The sequence below is a fragment of the Carassius carassius genome, chromosome 9 (genome assembly GCF_963082965.1).
Source record: "Carassius carassius chromosome 9, fCarCar2.1, whole genome shotgun sequence".
In the NCBI taxonomy this organism is placed as follows: Eukaryota; Metazoa; Chordata; class Actinopteri; order Cypriniformes; family Cyprinidae; genus Carassius; species Carassius carassius.
In genome coordinates, this window is record NC_081763.1 from 787,611 (window position 1) to 807,805 (window position 20,195).

The following is a 20,195-nucleotide window of genomic DNA, read 5'->3' on the forward strand; positions in this document are numbered from 1 at the left end:
ATTTCCAAAAGTACTAACCAGGCCTATTAGATAATTACTGAAAAAGTCCAAAAGTACTAACCTGGCACAAACCTGCTTAGATTTGGAGATCAGTTGAGATCGGGCATAGCCAGGATGGTATGGCCATAAGCGAAGGAGGCTGCAAAGAGAGGGCTATTTAAAGATCAGCCACTATAATCGCCAGTGCATTATATAAGTAGGGAAGGAAACCCAAAAGCTTACAGCACCTGGTATTCCCAAAAGTACTAACCAGGCCTATTGGATAATTACTGAAAAAATCCAAAAGTACTAACCTGGCCCAAACCTGCTTACATTCTGAGATCGGGCATTGACTCTTTTTTGTTTCTTTACAAGATTATTAGACAATTAGTGAATTTTTCCAAAAGTACTAACCAGGCCTATTAGATATTTACTGAAAAAATCCAAAAGTACTAACCTGGCCCAAACCTGCTAACATTCTGAGGTCGGGCATTGACTATTTTTTTTTTTTTTGCAAGATTATTGGACAATTAGTGAAAATTTCCAAAAGTACTAACCAGGCCTATTAGATAATTACTGAAAAATTTCAAAAGTACTAACCTGGCCCAAACCTGCTAACATTCTGAGGTCGGGCATTGACTCTTTTTTTTTTTTTGCAAGATTATTGGACAATTAGTGAAAATTTCCAAAAGTACTAACCAGGCCTATTAGATAATTACTGAAAAAATCCAAAAGTACTAACCTGGCCCAAACCTGCTTAGCTTCCGAGATCAGACGAGATCAGCATAGCCAGGTTGGAATGGCCGTAAGCGAACGAGGCTGCAAAGAGAGGGCTATTTAAAGATCAGCCACTACAATCACCAGTGCATTATATAAGTAGGGAAGGAAACCCAAAAGCTTACAGCACCTGGTATTCCCAAAAGTACTAACCAGGCCTATTAGATAATTACTGAAGAAATCCAAAAGTACTAACCTGGCCCAAACCTGCTTACATTCTGACATCGGGCATTGACTCTTTTTTGTTTTTTTACAAGATTATTAGACAATTAGTGAATTTTTCCAAAAGTACTAACCAGGCCTATTAGATATTTACTGAAAAAATCCAAAAGTACTAACCTGGCTCAAACCTGCTAACATTCTGAGGTCGGGCATTGACTCTTTTTTTTTTTTTTTGCAAGATTATTGGACAATTAGTGAAAATTTCCAAAAGTACAAACAAGGCCTATTAGATAATTACTGAAAAAATCCAAAAGTACTAACCTGGCCCAAACCTGCTTACATTTGGAGATCAGTTGAGATCGGGCATAGCCAGGATGGTATGGCCATAAGCGAAGGAAGCTGCAAAGAGAGGGCTATTTAAAGATCAGCCACTATAATCGCCAGTGCTTTATATAAGTAGGGAAGGAAACCCAAAAGCTTACAGCACCTGGTATTCCCAAAAGTACTAAACAAGCCTATTAGATAATTACTGAAAAATCCAAAACTACTAACCTGGCCCAAACCTGCTTACATTCTGAGATCGGGCATTGACTCTTTTTTTTTTTTTTTTTTTTTTGCAAGATTATTGGACAATTAGTGAAAATTTCCTAAAGTACTAACCAGGCCTATTAGATAATTATTGAAAAAATCCAAAAGTACTAACCTGGCCCAAACCTGCTTACATTCCGAGATCGGGCATTGACTCGTTTTTTTTTTTTTTTGCAAGATTATTGGACAATTAGTGAACATTTCCAAAAGTACTAACCAGGCCTATTAGATAATTACTGAAAAAATCCAAAAGTACTAACCTGGCCCAAACCTGCTTACATTCTGAGATCGGGCTTTGACTCTTTTTTTTTTTGCAAGATTATTGGACAATTAGTGAAAATATCCTAAAGTACTAACCAGGCCTATTAGATAATTACTGAAAAAATCCAAAAGTACTAACCTGGCCCAAACCTGCTTAGATTTGGAGATCAGTTGAGATCGGGCATAGCCAGGATGGTATGGCCATAAGCGAAGGAGGCTGCAAAGAGAGGGCTATTTAAAGATCAGCCACTATAATCGCCAGTGCTTTTAATAAGTAGGGAAGGAAACCCAAAAGCTTACAGCACCTGGTATTCCCAGGCGGTCTCCCATCCAAGTACTAACCAGGCCCAAACCTGCTTAGCTTCCGAGATCAGACGAGATCGGCATAGCCAGGTTGGAATGGCCGTAAGCGAACGAGGCTGCAAAGAGAGGGCTATTTAAAGATCAGCCACTACAATCACCAGTGCATTATATAAGTAGGGAAGGAAACCCAAAAGCTTACAGCACCTGGTATTCCCAAAAGTACTAACCAGGCCTATTAGATAATTACTGAAAAAATCCAAAAGTACTAACCTGGCCCAAACCTGCTTACATTCTGACATCGGGCATTGACTCTTTTTTGTTTTTTTACAAGATTATTAGACAATTAGTGAATTTTTCCAAAAGTACTAACCAGGCCTATTAGATATTTACTGAAAAAATCCAAAAGTACTAACCTGGCTCAAACCTGCTAACATTCTGAGGTCGGGCATTGACTCTTTTTTTTTTTTTGCAAGATTATTGGACAATTAGTGAAAATTTCCAAAAGTACAAACAAGGCCTATTAGATAATTACTGAAAAAATCCAAAAGTACTAACCTGGCCCAAACCTGCTTACATTTGGAGATCAGTTGAGATCGGGCATAGCCAGGATGGTATGGCCATAAGCGAAGGAGGCTGCAAAGAGAGGGCTATTTAAAGATCAGCCACTATAATCGCCAGTGCTTTATATAAGTAGGGAAGGAAACCCAAAAGCTTACAGCACCTGGTATTCCCAGGCGGTCTCCCATCCAAGTACTAACCTGGCCCAAACCTGCTTAGCTTCCGAGATCAGACGAGATCGGCATAGCCAGGTTGGAATGGCCGTAAGCGAACGAGGCTGCAAAGAGAGGGCTATTTAAAGATCAGCCACTACAATCACCAGTGCATTACATAAGTAGGGAAGGAAACCCAAAAGCTTACAGCACCTGGTATTCCCAAAAGTACTAACCAGGCCTATTAGATAATTACTGAAAAAATCCAAAAGTACTAACCTGGCCCAAACCTGCTTACATTCTGACATCGGGCATTGACTCTTTTTTGTTTTTTTACAAGATTATTAGACAATTAGGGAATTTTTCCAAAAGTACTAACCAGGCCTATTAGATATTTACTGAAAAAATCCAAAAGTACTAACCTGGCTCAAACCTGCTAACATTCTGAGGTCGGGCATTGACTCTTTTTTTTTTTTTTGCAAGATTATTGGACAATTAGTGAAAATTTCCAAAAGAACTAACAAGGCCTATTAGATAATTACTGAAAAAAACCCAAAGTACTAACCTAGCCCAAACCTGCTTACATTTGGAGATCAGTTGAGATCGGGCATAGCCAGGATGGTATGGCCATAAGCGAAGGAGGCTGCAAAGAGAGGGCTATTTAAAGATCAGCCACTATAATCGCCAGTGCTTTATATAAGTAGGGAAGGAAACCCAAAAGCTTACAGCACCTGGTATTCCCAGGCGATCTCCCATCCAAGTACTAACCAGGCCCAAACCTGCTTAGCTTCCGAGATCAGACGAGATCGGGCATTTTTTTTTTTTTTTTTTTTTTTTTATTATCAAAAGTATCAAATCAAATACAATTTACATTCAAAATAGAGTATCATAGTCATCAAATAATTACATAAACACAAGAACTTGTCTATTCCTTCGCCAATAATTTGCATACATACCTACAATTATATGCTTAATTATCATGACATTTTTCCCTTTTCGTTTTAGAAATTTATGCTTAAACTTCCTTCGTCATCTACACCTACAAGACCACATCCATTAATGAAAACTTTTTCAAACACATCTTGGCTAAGATATTTCCACATTAGAAAGACATTCTTTCTCATCACTGTTTTAAACATCACAGTAATGTCCACATTTTTCCCTTCAAAATATGCCAAATTCCTTCTTGCCCAAATTGCATATCTTGCATGACTTAAAATGTAATTACACAAATTAACCTTCCAATCTTTACAATTATTACATTCACCAAATAAAAACATTTTCCTCCATTCATCTCCTTCTATCTCTTTTCCCCAGTCATCCTCTATCAATTTCTTCAGTTTTTCATGAAATATGTCTAGCTCTTTACATTCAAAAAATATATGCATTAACGTTTCTGTATCAGTTTTACATACATCACATTCTCTATTCACATTCTTATTAATTTGATGAATCACCACCTTTGTGTATATTCTATTATGTCTTAATTTAAAGTCTAAGTTTTCACACTCCAGTCCGTTATACTTCACACTTAAGTTCTTCCATATTGACTTTACATTAAATCCTGGAAACAGTTTTTGCCACACAGCTTCTGATGCAGGCACCTTAATATAATTGTCCACAAAAAAGTTATATATTGTTTTCGTCGTTATATCTGTCAGACATTTCTTTTCACCATTTTTCCCAACAATAAACATTTCTGGCATTCCCCAGTTCCCCGGTTTAGCTGTCTCTCTCTCAATCATTTCAACCCAAATCCTGGGCAGACTTGTTTTAATATTTTCACATACAGAATCCACTTTTGATTTTTCAATTTCGTCATCCCATTCCAACACGTAATCATAAATAGCTCTATTTGGCAAAAAACCTTTCACATATTCATATACCATATCCTTTAATTGTCTTACTCCCGCTTTCATGTATAGTCTATTATAAAACATTGTCCCATTCATTCTTATCTTTGGATTAAGAAAAATTGGCTGCTTGTGTATTTGATTTATATTTTCACAATCATATTTCACGTCCATTACAAACTCTGCCCATGCACTAAATACTTCTTGATAAAATAAGGGTATATTTTCAAACATTGGCTTCTTTAAAGCCATGAATACCCCTTCTTCACCACATCCACTACTTTTATCCAAAAAGTCTCTCATGAAACCTTTCCATCCATACTGCACTTTATCATATAAATACTTCTTCATTGTTTTCACTCTTATTGCTTTTCTTTTAACCTCTAAATCAATCAACTTTAAACCTCCTCCTGTGTAGTCTGCTATTAATGTATTTTTTGATATTTTAACCCCTTTCCCTCCCCATAAAAAATTATTAAGCACCTCCTTCATCTCATTTACCACCCAAACTGGCAAGTCAACTGCACCCAATACATAATTACATTTGGTAAGCAGCAAGGAATTAAACACTATTACTTTACCCCTCAGTGTTAATTCTCTTAATTTCCAAAAACGTAGAACTTGTTTTATTTTATTTAAAATCCCTGTCCAAGTAGCATCTCTTGCTTCTTTTGCATTAACTCCTATATTAACTCCTAAAATCCTTGTGTATTCTTTTGTGACTTTAAAATTATTTTCACACCCGCTCATATCTATCCCACCTATACTCATTATTTCAGATTTTTCAATATTAATTTTTGCTCCTGACGCTTTCCCATATGTTTCAACATGTTTCATTATTCTTTTTATACTCTCCATATCTCTTACAGTAAATGTTGTGTCATCTGCATACTGGTGAATTAAACTCAGTCCCCCATGTGGTACTGGAATTCCTCTTATTTCCCCATCTCTCTTTACCAGTGTCGCTAGTGGCTCAACTGATATTGAATACAGCATAGCAGAAAGTGGGCATCCTTGCCTCACTGATCTTTCTAGTGGAAAAGGATTTGTTAAAACACCATTTACTTTTACACAGCTTTTTGCATTACAATATAATAAATTTATCCACCTCAGAATCCTCTCCCCAAACCCAAATTTCCTCATTGCTTGTTCCATAAAACAGTGCTCTACCCTATCAAAGGCTTTATTTAGATCCATACAAAAAATCAAACCTCCTTCCCTATCATTAACCATACTATCCACTACATCCCTTATTGTACATATTGTATCTGTAATGTCTCTTCCTGGTATACTGTATGCTTGATTTGGCGATATTATACTGCCCACTACTCCTTTTATTCTATTGGCTAAAACTTTTGTCAAAATTTTATAATCAGTGTTTAAAAGACTTAAAGGTCTATAATTTCCCAATTTAAGCGGACTACCCTTATTCTTATAAAGAATATTAATTACGCCCAAGCTCATTGATTCTGGTATCTCCCTTCTTTCTTCCATACTCCTGAATACTTTAATCAATATAGGTGCTAAAATATCTATGAATGTCTTGTAGAATTCATGCGTTAAACCATCTGATCCTGGACTTTTATTCGGCTTTGTTTGTCTTATTGCTTCTTTTATTTCTTCAATACGTATATCACTGTCACACATACTTCTTTCTTCATCAGTTAAACTAGCACTTACAGTATTTAAAACTACATCCACACATTCTTGTTTTACATTTTCTTTCTTGAAGAGTTTCTTATAAAATGATTCTACCACATCTATAATTTCTACATAATCTGTTACCTTTTTCCCTTCTTCATTTTCCAATTCTGTAATATATTTTTTCCTCTGTTTTTTTTTCTCTAGATTCAGAAAGTACTTTGTGCACCTTTCCCCCTCCACCGCATACTGTGCCCTGCTCCTTACTATTGCACCCTCGCACTTTTCCTTTTCAAACATCTCCATTTCTGCTTTTATCCTAAAGAAATGTTCTTTTGAGTACTCAGGGTTGTTTTCTATTTTCTCTGCTTCTTTCTCCAACATATTTCCCATGTCCTCCATTGCCCTCATTCTCATAAAATGCCTCTGCTTTGAGTACCTTATACTTCTTTTTTGTATTTTCCTTTTCATTATTTCCCACCACTCACAGACATTCTCTTCAAATAATGAGTTTTCCGTTTCACACTTTATACATCTGTAAATACTTTTCCTGTACTCTTCTTCCGTTAGTAAAGATGAATTCAGACACCACATCCCCCCACCACTTGTTTCCTTATTTCCAGCCATCTTTACTGTCATGACAGCATGATCACTTACTCCAATAAACTTATATCTCACATTTTTCACATAATATAATATTTCTCTTTTAACTAAACACAGATCTATTCGACTTTGTTTTAAGTTTCCCAGCACCATTTGCCTTCTTGAAAATTCCTTTTTAAATGGGTTCTCCTCTCTCCAGGCATCTACCATATCCTCACTTTGCATTAATTTGTTTAAAATCCTTCTAGACACATCTGATTTGAAATTTGCACTTCTAGACACATCTAGTCTTGTGCACCACACATTAAAATCTCCAACCACTATACATTTGCCTGTACATAATGGTTTCATTTGCTCAAAAACTCCTTTTCTTTCGATTTCTACATTAGGTGCATATAAATTAATAAATCTAAAAAGTTCATTGTTGAACATAAAATTTATTCCTAACAGTCTTCCTTTACCATCATTATATATTTCCTTTACATTATACATTTCACCTCTTTTCATCAGAATCGCCACTCCACAAGCCCTCTGATTTCCATGATTTACATAAATTTCATGTTCCCAGATTTTTTTTATATTGACCATTATGTCTTCAGACCAATGTGTCTCTTGTAAACAAATTACATCTGTTTTAAGCTTTCCAATAACCTGCTCAAACTTATTCATTTCTCTGAGACCATTACAGTTCAAGCAGGCAATGCTCATTATGTCACACATTGCATGTATTACAAGTATTAGAAGGAGGCAACACATAAAAAGCCCAAGTTCTTACTTTTTCGCAAAGCATTCTTCACCGCCTTTCATTTTCCTTTTCAGCAACTTGATACTTCCTTCACTTGTGTCCAACTCCTCTCCCAGATTTATCAGTGGAGTCTCCAGAGACTCCCTCACCTCTTCTCTTCTGCTTTCCTTATTCTTTAAGCTTTCATCTTCTTCTTGGTGCCTTGTTCCTTGTTTTTCCTTTTTCCCATCATCCCCTTCACTTTTTCCCCATTTTTTGGTTGCCCCTCCATCTTTCTCTTCAGTCATCTGTACTCTCCCGATTTTCCCGTTACCCTCCTTTAAACTTTCAACAACATCTCTGCTGCTCTCTTTCTCAGCAGTCTGTTGTCCTGCAGTTAAATCTCTTTCACTCCATGCATCCCCTCTTTCCTCTTCCTCCACCGTTAAACCCTGCTCCGACTCTTCATACAGGTCCACGAAGCTTCCCACGCTATCTCCTTCCTCCCGCTCTTCTGAAATTTTGCATACGCAAAATGCAGATCTCATCCTGCAAACGCTACAGTTTCCCTCATTGCATTCCCTTACATAGTGGCCCTGCATTCCACACCGAAAACATTTAAAGCTTGGACAGTCTCTCACTATGTGTCCAGGTTGAATGCACAGACGGCAAACTTTAACCTGTCTGTCATGTATGACTCGAAAGTGCTCAGTTCCTCCCAAAGTCTCAAACTTTGTTGAGTATGGCAGCGATTTAACAGTATCTGTGAACTTGACTTTCAAGAATCTCGTTCCATCAGCAATGTCAGTCCCTGGCCACATTCTCCTTTTAATAGTTGAAACTGCTGTCACTCCCCAATCTGTTAGCTTTCCCTTTATCTCCTCATCTTGAATATAAGTCGGCAGATTTAGGAATGAAACCACCATCTCATTATTGCTTATTTCCTTCGCCATCACCCTACTATTCTTTATCTTTAGCCCATCCAAAATTTTGTCTTTTCCATTCTCTTCTTTCATTGTCAGTTCATATTCTCTTGGATTTTTATATCTACAACCAATTACCACTCCACAATCTTCTCTTATTTTTTTCAGTAGCTCCATCATCTTAATTCTGTCTTCCCCAACAATCTCCACCAACACAGTTAATTTCTTATCATAGTTTTGTCTTCTTGATTCATCTTCATTTTCTCCCATATTCCATCTACCTTTTCCTTTGTCCATGTCTGTGTTATCAGCCCGTATCATTTAGCAACTCAAAATAAAAAGAGATAAGATCCCCAAACAGCAAAAAGCTGTTTGGGGAATAAAGCAAAAAATCTTCTTTTTTTTCTTTTTTAAATAAAGATATCAAAACAAACCAAAATGTCTAAATTTTTGTACAAACAAATACTCTCCACGTGCTCTCTGCACCAATACTTCCACTTCCTGAATAGCTCAATTGCGCCTTCAGGTTGGTATGGCCGTAAGCGAAGGAGGCTGCAAAGAGAGGGCTATTTAAAGATCTGCCACTATAATCGCCAGTGCATTATATAAGTAGGGAAGGAAACCCAAAAGCTTACAGCACCTGGTATTCCCAAAAGTACTAACCAGGCCTATTATATAATTACTGAAAAAATCCAAAAGTACTAACCTGGCCCAAACCTGCTTACATTCTGAGATCGGGCATTGACTCTTTTTTGTTTTTTTACAAGATTATTGGACAATTAGTGAATTTTTCCAAAAGTACTAACCAGGCCTATTAGATATTTACTGAAAAAATCCAAAAGTACTAACCTGGCCCAAAACTGCTAACATTCTGAGATCGGGCATTGACTCTTTTTTTTTTTTTTTGCAAGATTACTTGACAATTAGTGAAAATTTCCAAAAGTACTAACCAGGCCTATTAGATAATTACTGAAAAAATCCAAAAGTACTAACCTGGCCCAAACCTGCTTACATTCTGAGATCGGGCATTGACTGTTTTTTTTTTTTTTTGCAAGATTATTGGACAATTAGTGAACATTTCCAAAAGTACTAACCAGGCCTATTAGATAATTACTGAAAAAATCCAAAAGTACTAACCTGGCCCAAATCTGCTTAGATTTGGAGATCAGTTGAGATCGGGCATAGCCAGGATGGTATGGCCATAAGCGAAGGAGGCTGCAAAGAAAGGGCTATTTAAAGATCAGCCACTATAATCGCCAGTGCATTATATAAGTAGGGAAGGAAACCCAAAAGCTTACAGCACCTGGTATTCCCAAAAGTACTAACCAGGCCTATTAGATAATTACTGAAAAAATCCAAAAGTACTAACCTGGCCCAAACCTGCTTACATTCTGAGATCGGGCATTGACTCTTTTTTTTTTTTTTGCAAGATTATTGGACAATTAGTGAAAATTTCCAAAAGTACTAACCAGGCCTATTAGATAATTACTGAAAAAATCCAAAAGTACTAACCTGGCCCAAACCTGCTTACATTCTGAGATCGGGCATTGACTCTTTTTTTTTTTTTTGCAAGATTATTGGACAATTAGTGAAAATTTCCAAAAGTACTAACCAGGCCTATTAGATAATTACTGAAAAAATCCAAAAGTACTAACCTGGCCCAAACCTGCTTAGATTTGGAGATCAGTTGAGATCGGGCATAGCCAGGATGGTATGGCCATAAGCGAAGGAGGCTGCAAAGAGACGGCTATTTAAAGATCAGCCACTATAATCGCCAGTGCTTTATATAAGTAGGGAAGGAAACCCAAAAGCTTACAGCTCCTGGTATTCCCAAAAGTACTAACCAAGCCTATTAGATAATTACTCAAAAAATCCAAAAGTACTAACCTGGCCCAAACCTGCTTACATTCTGAGATCGGGCATTGACTCTTTTTTTTTTTTTTTTTTGCAAGATTATTGGACAATTAGTGAACATTTCCAAAAGTACTAACCAGGCCTATTAGATAATTACTGAAAAAATCCAAAAGTACTAACCTGGCCCAAAACTGCTTAGATTTGGAGATCAGTTGAGATCGGGCATAGCCAGGATGGTATGGCCATAAGCGAAGGAGGCTGCAAAGAGAGGGCTATTTAAAGATCAGCCACTATAATCGCCAGTGCATTATATAAGTAGGGAAGGAAACCCAAAAGCTTACAGCACCTGGTATTCCCAGGCGGTCTCCCATCCAAGTACTAACCAGGCCCAATCCTGCTTAGCTTCCGAGATCAGACGAGATCGGGCTTAGCCAGGTTGGTATGGCCGTAAGCGAAGGAGGCTGCAAAGAGAGGGATATTTAAAGATCAGCCACTATAATCGCCAGTGCATTATATAAGTAGGGAAGGAAACCCAAAAGCTTACAGCTCCTGGTATTCCCAAAAGTACTAACCAAGCCTATTAGATAATTACTGAAAAAATCCAAAAGTACTAACCTGGCCCAAACCTGCTTACATTCTGAGATCGGGCATTGACTCTTTTTTTTTTTTTTTTTGCAAGATTATTGGACAATTAGTAAACATTTCCAAAAGTACTAACCAGGCCTATTAGATAATTACTGAAAAAATCAAAAAGTACTAACCTGGCCCAAACCTGCTTACATTCTGAGATCGGGCATTCACTCTTTTATTTTTTTTGCAAGATTATTGGACAATTACTGAAAATTTCCAAAAGTACTAACCAGGCCTATTAGATAACTACTAAAAAAATCCAAAAGTACTAACCTGGCCCAAACCTGCTTACATTCTGAGATCGGGCATTGACTCTTTTTTTTTTTTTTTTTGCAAGATTATTGGACAATTAGTGAACATTTCCAAAAGTACTAACCAGGCCTATTAGATAATTACTGAAAAATCAAAAAGTATTAACCTGGCCCAAACCTGCTTACATTCTGAGATCGGGCATTGACTCTTTTTTGTTTTGTTTTTGCAAGATTATTGGACAATTAGTGAAAATTTCCTAAAGTACTAACCAGGCCTATTAGATAATTACTGAAAAAATCCAAAAGTACTAACCTGGCCCAAACCTGCTCAGATTTGGAGATCAGTTGAGATCGGGCATAGCCAGGATGGTATGGCCATAAGCGAAGGAGGCTGCAAAGAGAGGGCTATTTAAAGATCAGCCACTATAATCGCCAGTGCTTTATATAAGTAGGGAAGGAAACCCAAAAGCTTACAGCTTCTGGTATTCCCAGGCGGTCTCCCATCCAAGTACTAACCAGGCCCAAACCTGCTTAGCTTCCGAGATCAGACGAGATCTGGCATAGCCAGGTTGGTATGGCCGTAAGCAAAGGAGGCTGCAAAGAGAGGGCTATTTAAAGATCAGCCACTATAATCGCCAGTGCTTTATATAAGTAGGGAAGGAAACCCGAAAGCTTACAGCACCTGGTATTCCCAAAAGTACTAACCAGGCCTATTAGATAATTACTGAAAAAATCCAAAAGTACTAACCAGGCCTAAACCTGCTTAGCTTCCGAGATCAGACGAGATCGGGCATAGCCAGGTTGGTATGGCCGTAAGCGAAGGAGGCTGCAAAGAGAGGGCTATTTAAAGATCTGCCACTATAATCGCCAGTGCTTTATATAAGTAGGGAAGGAAACCCAAAAGCTTACAGCACCTGGTATTCCCAGGCGGTCTCCCATCCAAGTACTAACCAGGCCCAAACCTGCTTAGCTTCCGAGATCAGACGAGATCGGGCATAGCCAGGTTGGTATGGCCGTAAGCGAAGGAGGCTGCAAAGAGAGGGCTATTTAAAGATCTGCCACTATAATCGCCAGTGCATTATATAAGTAGGGAAGGAAACCCAAAAGCTTACAGCACCTGGTATTCCCAAAAGTACTAACCAGGCCTATTATATAATTACTGAAAAAATCCAAAAGTACTAACCTGGCCCAAACCTGCTTACATTCTGAGATCGGGCATTGACTCTTTTTTGTTTTTTTACAAGATTATTGGACAATTAGTGAATTTTTCCAAAAGTACTAACCAGGCCTATTAGATATTTACTGAAAAAATCCAAAAGTACTAACCTGGCCCAAAACTGCTAACATTCTGAGGTCGGGCATTGACTCTTTTTTTTTTTTTTTGCAAGATTACTTGACAATTAGTGAAAATTTCCAAAAGTACTAACCAGGCCTATTAGATAATTACTGAAAAAATCCAAAAGTACTAACCTGGCCCAAACCTGCTTACATTCTGAGTTCGGGCATTGACTCTTTTTTCTTTTTTTTTGCAAGATTATTGGACAATAAGTGAAAATTTCCAAAAGTACTAACCAGGCCTATTAGATAATTACTGAAAAAATCCAAAAGTACTAACCTGGCCCAAACCTGCTTACATTCTGAGATCGGGCATTGACTCTTTTTTTTTTTTTTTGCAAGATTATTGGACAATTAGTGAAAATTTCCAAAAGTACTAACCAGGCCTATTAGATAATTACTGAAAAAATCCAAAAGTACTAACCTGGCCCAAACCTGCTTACATTCTGAGATCGGGCATTGACTGTTTTTTTTTTTTTTTTGCAAGATTATTGGACAATTAGTGAAAATTTCCAAAAGTACTAACCAGGCCTATTAGATAATTACTGAAAAAATCCAAAAGTACTAACCTGGCCCAAACCTGCTTAGATTTGGAGATCAGTTGAGATCGGGCATAGCCAGGATGGTATGGCCATAAGCGAAGGAGGCTGCAAAGAAAGGGCTATTTAAAGATCAGCCACTATAATCGCCAGTGCATTATATAAGTAGGGAAGGAAACCCAAAAGCTTACAGCACCTGGTATTCCCAAAAGTACTAACCAGGCCTATTAGATAATTACTGAAAAAATCCAAAAGTACTAACCTGGCCCAAACCTGCTTACATTCTGAGATCAGGCATTGACTCTTTTTTTTTTTTTTGCAAGATTATTGGACAATTAGTGAACATTTCCAAAAGTACTAACCAGGCCTATTAGATAACTACTGAAAAAATCCAAAAGTACTAACCTGGCCCAAACCTGCTTAGATTTGGAGATCAGTGGAGATCTGGCATAGCCAGGATGGTATGGCCATAAGCGAAGGAGGCTGCAAAGAGAGGGCTATTTAAAGATCAGCCACTATAATCGCCAGTGCTTTATATAAGTAGGGAAGGAAACCCAAAAGCTTACAGCACCTGGTATTCCCAGGCGGTCTCCCATCCAAGTACTAACCAGGCCCAAACCTGCTTAGCTTCCGAGATCAGACGAGATCGGGCATAGCCAGGTTGGTATGGCCATAAGCGAAGGAGGCTGCAAAGAGAGGGCTATTTAAAGATCAGCCACTATAATCGCCAGTGCATTATATAAGTAGGGAAGGAAACCCAAAAGCTTACAGCACCTGGTATTCCCAAAAGTACTAACCAGGCCTATTAGATAATTACTGAAATAATTCAAAATACTAACCTGGCCCAAACCTGCTTACATTCTGAGATCGGGCATTGACTCTTTTTTTTTTTTCTTTTTTTTTTGCAAGATTATTGGACAATTAGTGAAAATTTCCTAAAGTACTAACCAGGCCTATTAGATAATTATTGAAAAAATCCAAAAGTACTAACCTGGCCCAAACCTGCTTACATTCCGAGATCGGGCATTGACTCTTTTTTTTTTTTTTGCAAGATTATTGGACAATTAGTGAAAATTTCCTAAAGTACTAACCAGGCCTATTAGATATTTACTGAAAAAATCCAAAAGTACTAACCTGGCCCAAAACTGCTAACATTCTGAGGTCGGGCATTGACTCTTTTTTTTTTTTTTGCAAGATTACTTGACAATTAGTGAAAATTTCCAAAAGTACTAACCAGGCCTATTAGATAATTACTGAAAAAATCCAAAAGTACTAACCTGGCCCAAACCATTCTGAGTTCGGGCATTGACTCTTTTTTCTTTTTTTTTGCAAGATTATTGGACAATAAGTGAAAATTTCCAAAAGTACTAACCAGGCCTATTAGATAATTACTGAAAAAATCCAAAAGTACTAACCTGGCCCAAACCTGCTTACATTCTGAGATCGGGCATTGACTCTTTTTTTTTTTTTTTGCAAGATTATTGGACAATTAGTGAAAATTTCCAAAAGTACTAACCAGGCCTATTAGATAATTACTGAAAAAATCCAAAAGTACTAACCTGGCCCAAACCTGCTTACATTCTGAGATCGGGGATTGACTGTTTTTTTTTTTTTTGTAAGATTATTGGACAATTAGTGAAAATTTCCAAAAGTACTAACCAGGCCTATTAGATAATTACTGAAAAAATCCAAAAGTACTAACCTGGCCCAAACCTGCTTAGATTTGGAGATCAGTTGAGATCGGGCATAGCCAGGATGGTATGGCCATAAGCGAAGGAGGCTGCAAAGAAAGGGCTATTTAAAGATCAGCCACTATAATCGCCAGTGCATTATATAAGTAGGGAAGGAAACCCAAAAGCTTACAGCACCTGGTATTCCCAAAAGTACTAACCAGGCCTATTAGATAATTACTGAAAAAATCCAAAAGTACTAACCTGGCCCAAACCTGCTTACATTCTGAGATCAGGCATTGACTCTTTTTTTTTTTTTTGCAAGATTATTGGACAATTTGTGAAACTTTCCAAAAGTACTAACCAGGCCTATTAGATAATTACTGAAAAAATCCAAAAGTACTAACCTGGCCCAAACCTGCTTAGATTTGGAGATCAGTTGAGATCGGGCATAGCCAGGATGGTATGGCCATAAGCGAAGGAGGCTGCAAAGAGACGGCTATTTAAAGATCAGCCACTATAATCGCCAGTGCTTTATATAAGTAGGGAAGGAAACCCAAAAGCTTACAGCACCTGGTATTCCCAGGCGGTCTCCCATCCAAGTACTAACCAGGCCCAAACCTGCTTAGCTTCCGAGATCCGACTAGATCGGGCTTAGCCAGGTTGGTATGGCCGTAAGCGAAGGAGGCTGCAAAGAGAGGGATATTTAAAGATCAGCCACTATAATCGCCAGTGCATTATATAAGTAGGGAAGGAAACCCAAAAGCTTACAGCACCTGGTATTCCCAAAAGTACTAACCAGGCCTATTAGATAATTACTGAAAAAATCCAAAAGTACTAACCTGGCCCAAACCTGCTTACATTCTGAGATCGGGCATTGACTCTTTTTTTGTTTTGTTTTTGCAAGATTATTGGACAATTAGTGAAAATTTCCTAAAGTACTAACCAGGCCTATTAGATAATTACTGAAAAAATCCAAAAGTACTAACCTGGCCCAAACCTGCTCAGATTTGGAGATCAGTTGAGATCGGGCATAGCCAGGATGGTATGGCCATAAGCGAAGGAGGCTGCAAAGAGAGGGCTATTTAAAGATCAGCCACTATAATCGCCAGTGCTTTATATAAGTAGGGAAGGAAACCCAAAAGCTTACAGCTTCTGGTATTCCCAGGCGGTCTCCCATCCAAGTACTAACCAGGCCCAAACCTGCTTAGCTTCCGAGATCAGACGAGATCTGGCATAGCCAGGTTGGTATGGCCGTAAGCAAAGGAGGCTGCAAAGAGAGGGCTATTTAAAGATCAGCCACTATAATCGCCAGTGCTTTATATAAGTAGGGAAGGAAACCCGAAAGCTTACAGCACCTGGTATTCCCAGGCGGTCTCCCATCCAAGTACTAACCAGGCCCAAACCTGCTTAGCTTCCGAGATCAGACGAGATCGGGCATAGCCAGGTTGGTATGGCCGTAAGCGAAGGAGGCTGCAAAGAGAGGGCTATTTAAAGATCAGCCACTATAATCGCCAGTGCATTATATAAGTAGGGAAGGAAACCCAAAAGCTTACAGCACCTGGTATTCCCAAAAGTACTAACCAGGCCTATTAGATAATTACTGAAAAAATCCAAAAGTACTAACCTGGCCCAAACCTGCTTACATTCTGAGGTCGGGCATTCACTCTTTTATTTTTTTTGCAAGATTACTGGACAATTAGTGAAAATTTCCAAAAGTACTAACCAGGCCTATTAGATAATTACTGAAAAAATCCAAAAGTACTAACCTGGCCCAAACCTGCTTACATTCTGAGATCGGGCATTCACTCTTTTATTTTTTTTGCAAGATTATTGGACAATTAGTGAAAATTTCCAAAAGTACTAACCAGGCCTATTAGATAACTACTAAAAAAATCCAAAAGTACTAACCTGGCCCAAACCTGCTTACATTCTGAGATCGGGCATTGACTCTTTTTTGTTTTTTTACAAGATTATTAGACAATTAGGGAATTTTTCCAAAAGTACTAACCAGGCCTATTAGATATTTACTGAAAAAGTCCAAAAGTACTAACCTGGCCCAAACCTGCTAACATTCTGAGGTCGGGCATTGACTCTTTTTTTTTTTTTTTTGCAAGATTATTGGACAATTAGTGAAAATTTCCAAAAGTAATAACCAGGCCTATTAGATAATTACTGAAAAAATCCAAAAGTACTAACCTGGCCCAAACCTGCTTACATTCTGAGATCGGGCATTGACTCTTTTTTCTATTTTTTGCAAGATTATTGGACAATAAGTGAAAATTTCCAAAAGTACTAACCAGGCCTATTAGATAATTACTGAAAAAATCCAAAAGTACTAACCTGGCCCAAACCTGCTTACATTCTGAGATCGGGCATTGACTCTTTTTTTTTTTTTTTTTTACAAGATTATTGGACAATTAGTGACAATTTCCAAAAGTACTAACCAGGCCTATTAGATAATTACTGAAAAAGTCCAAAAGTACTAACCTGGCACAAACCTGCTTAGATTTGGAGATCAGTTGAGATCGGGCATAGCCAGGATGGTATGGCCATAAGCGAAGGAGGCTGCAAAGAGAGGGCTATTTAAAGATCAGCCACTATAATCGCCAGTGCATTATATAAGTAGGGAAGGAAACCCAAAAGCTTACAGCACCTGGTATTCCCAAAAGTACTAACCAGGCCTATTGGATAATTACTGAAAAAATCCAAAAGTACTAACCTGGCCCAAACCTGCTTACATTCTGAGATCGGGCATTGACTCTTTTTTGTTTTTTTACAAGATTATTAGACAATTAGTGAATTTTTCCAAAAGTACTAACCAGGCCTATTAGATATTTACTGACAAAATCCAAAAGTACTAACCTGGCCCAAACCTGCTAACATTCTGAGGTCGGGCATTGACTCTTTTTTTTTTTTTTGCAAGATTATTGGACAATTAGTGAAAATTTCCAAAAGTACTAACCAGGCCTATTAGATAATTACTGAAAAAATCCAAAAGTACTAACCTGGCCCAAACCTGCTTAGCTTCCGAGATCAGACGAGATCAGCATAGCCAGGTTGGAATGGCCGTAAGCGAACGAGGCTGCAAAGAGAGGGCTATTTAAAGATCAGCCACTACAATCACCAGTGCATTATATAAGTAGGGAAGGAAACCCAAAAGCTTACAGCACCTGGTATTCCCAAAAGTACTAACCAGGCCTATTAGATAATTACTGAAAAAATCCAAAAGTACTAACCTGGCCCAAACCTGCTTACATTCTGAGATCGGGCATTGACTCTTTTTTTTTTTGCAAGATTATTGGACAATTAGTGAAAATATCCTAAAGTACTAACCAGGCCTATTAGATAATTACTGAAAAAATCCAAAAGTACTAACCTGGCCCAAACCTGCTTAGATTTGGAGATCAGTTGAGATCGGGCATAGCCAGGATGGTATGGCCATAAGCGAAGGAGGCTGCAAAGAGAGGGCTATTTAAAGATCAGCCACTATAATCGCCAGTGCTTTTAATAAGTAGGGAAGGAAACCCAAAAGCTTACAGCACCTGGTATTCCCAGGCGGTCTCCCATCCAAGTACTAACCAGGCCCAAACCTGCTTAGCTTCCGAGATCAGACGAGATCGGCATAGCCAGGTTGGAATGGCCGTAAGCGAACGAGGCTGCAAAGAGAGGGCTATTTAAAGATCAGCCACTACAATCACCAGTGCATTATATAAGTAGGGAAGGAAACCCAAAAGCTTACAGCACCTGGTATTCCCAAAAGTACTAACCAGGCCTATTAGATAATTACTGAAAAAATCCAAAAGTACTAACCTGGCCCAAACCTGCTTACATTCTGACATCGGGCATTGACTCTTTTTTGTTTTTTTACAAGATTATTAGACAATTAGTGAATTTTTCCAAAAGTACTAACCAGGCCTATTAGATATTTACTGAAAAAATCCAAAAGTACTAACCTGGCTCAAACCTGCTAACATTCTGAGGTCGGGCATTGACTCTTTTTTTTTTTTTGCAAGATTATTGGACAATTAGTGAAAATTTCCAAAAGTACAAACAAGGCCTATTAGATAATTACTGAAAAAATCCAAAAGTACTAACCTGGCCCAAACCTGCTTACATTTGGAGATCAGTTGAGATCGGGCATAGCCAGGATGGTATGGCCATAAGCGAAGGAGGCTGCAAAGAGAGGGCTATTTAAAGATCAGCCACTATAATCGCCAGTGCTTTATATAAGTAGGGAAGGAAACCCAAAAGCTTACAGCACCTGGTATTCCCAGGCGGTCTCCCATCCAAATACTAACCAGGCCCAAACCTGCTTAGCTTCCGAGATCAGACGAGATCGGCATAGCCAGGTTGGAATGGCCATAAGCGAACGAGGCTGCAAAGAGAGGGCTATTTAAAGATCAGCCACTACAATCACCAGTGCATTATATAAGTAGGGAAGGAAACCCAAAAGCTTACAGCACCTGGTATTCCCAAAAGTACTAACCAGGCCTATTAGATAATTACTGAAAAAATCCAAAAGTACTAACCTGGCCCAAACCTGCTTACATTCTGACATCGGGCATTGACTCTTTTTTGTTTTTTTACAAGATTATTAGACAATTAGGGAATTTTTCCAAAAGTACTAACCAGGCCTATTAGATATTTACTGAAAAAATCCAAAAGTACTAACCTGGCTCAAACCTGCTAACATTCTGAGGTCGGGCATTGACTCTTTTTTTTTTTTTTGCAAGATTATTGGACAATTAGTGAAAATTTCCAAAAGAACTAACAAGGCCTATTAGATAATTACTGAAAAAAACCCAAAGTACTAACCTAGCCCAAACCTGCTTACATTTGGAGATCAGTTGAGATCGGGCATAGCCAGGATGGTATGGCCATAAGCGAAGGAGGCTGCAAAGAGAGGGCTATTTAAAGATCAGCCACTATAATCGCCAGTGCTTTATATAAGTAGGGAAGGAAACCCAAAAGCTTACAGCACCTGGTATTCCCAGGCGGTCTCCCATCCAAGTACTAACCAGGCCCAAACCTGCTTAGCTTCCGAGATCAGACGAGATCGGGCACAGCCAGGTTGGAATGGCCGTAAGCGAAGAAGGCTGCAAAGAGAGGGCTATTTAAAGATCAGCCACTATAATCGCCAGTGCATTATATAAGTAGGGAAGGAAACCCAAAATCTTACAGCACCTGGTATTCCCAAAAGTACTAACCAGGCCTATTATATAATTACTGAAAAAATCCAAAAGTACTAACCTGGCCCAAACCTGCTTACATTCCGAGATCGGGCATTGACTCTTTTTTTTTTTTTTTTTTTTTGCAAGATTATTGGACAATTAGTGAACATTTCCAAAAGTACTAACCAGGCCTATTAGATAATTACTGAAAAAATCCA

At 38.3% G+C, this 20,195-nt stretch overlaps 12 non-coding genes and 1 pseudogene across 12 annotated transcripts; all 13 read right to left on the minus strand.

Annotated features, from left to right (window-relative positions):
• Positions 1 to 2,060: 2,060 nt before the first annotated feature.
• LOC132150501 (5S ribosomal RNA) lies at positions 2,061 to 2,178 on the minus strand. The gene has a single exon (XR_009435731.1). It is a non-coding gene; the product is annotated as a 5S ribosomal RNA (ribosomal RNA).
• Positions 2,179 to 2,779: 601 nt separating this feature from the next.
• On the minus strand, positions 2,780 to 2,897 carry LOC132150469 (5S ribosomal RNA). The gene has a single exon (XR_009435701.1). It is a non-coding gene; the product is annotated as a 5S ribosomal RNA (ribosomal RNA).
• Positions 2,898 to 10,712: 7,815 nt separating this feature from the next.
• Positions 10,713 to 10,831, minus strand: LOC132150224 (5S ribosomal RNA). The gene has a single exon (XR_009435463.1). It is a non-coding gene; the product is annotated as a 5S ribosomal RNA (ribosomal RNA).
• An 895-nt stretch (positions 10,832 to 11,726) lies between these two features.
• LOC132150607 (5S ribosomal RNA) lies at positions 11,727 to 11,845 on the minus strand. Its single transcript, XR_009435835.1, has one exon. It is a non-coding gene; the product is annotated as a 5S ribosomal RNA (ribosomal RNA).
• An 84-nt stretch (positions 11,846 to 11,929) lies between these two features.
• On the minus strand, positions 11,930 to 12,077 carry LOC132150728 (5S ribosomal RNA; annotated as a pseudogene).
• Positions 12,078 to 12,161: 84 nt separating this feature from the next.
• On the minus strand, positions 12,162 to 12,280 carry LOC132150133 (5S ribosomal RNA). The gene has a single exon (XR_009435377.1). It is a non-coding gene; the product is annotated as a 5S ribosomal RNA (ribosomal RNA).
• Positions 12,281 to 13,692: 1,412 nt separating this feature from the next.
• Positions 13,693 to 13,811, minus strand: LOC132150950 (5S ribosomal RNA). The gene has a single exon (XR_009436121.1). It is a non-coding gene; the product is annotated as a 5S ribosomal RNA (ribosomal RNA).
• A 1,553-nt stretch (positions 13,812 to 15,364) lies between these two features.
• LOC132150382 (5S ribosomal RNA) lies at positions 15,365 to 15,483 on the minus strand. Its single transcript, XR_009435617.1, has one exon. It is a non-coding gene; the product is annotated as a 5S ribosomal RNA (ribosomal RNA).
• A 463-nt stretch (positions 15,484 to 15,946) lies between these two features.
• LOC132150608 (5S ribosomal RNA) lies at positions 15,947 to 16,065 on the minus strand. The gene has a single exon (XR_009435836.1). It is a non-coding gene; the product is annotated as a 5S ribosomal RNA (ribosomal RNA).
• An 84-nt stretch (positions 16,066 to 16,149) lies between these two features.
• On the minus strand, positions 16,150 to 16,268 carry LOC132150145 (5S ribosomal RNA). Its single transcript, XR_009435388.1, has one exon. It is a non-coding gene; the product is annotated as a 5S ribosomal RNA (ribosomal RNA).
• Positions 16,269 to 18,336: 2,068 nt separating this feature from the next.
• On the minus strand, positions 18,337 to 18,454 carry LOC132150504 (5S ribosomal RNA). The gene has a single exon (XR_009435733.1). It is a non-coding gene; the product is annotated as a 5S ribosomal RNA (ribosomal RNA).
• A 601-nt stretch (positions 18,455 to 19,055) lies between these two features.
• Positions 19,056 to 19,173, minus strand: LOC132150647 (5S ribosomal RNA). The gene has a single exon (XR_009435873.1). It is a non-coding gene; the product is annotated as a 5S ribosomal RNA (ribosomal RNA).
• Positions 19,174 to 19,775: 602 nt separating this feature from the next.
• Positions 19,776 to 19,894, minus strand: LOC132151019 (5S ribosomal RNA). The gene has a single exon (XR_009436186.1). It is a non-coding gene; the product is annotated as a 5S ribosomal RNA (ribosomal RNA).
• Positions 19,895 to 20,195: the final 301 nt, after the last annotated feature.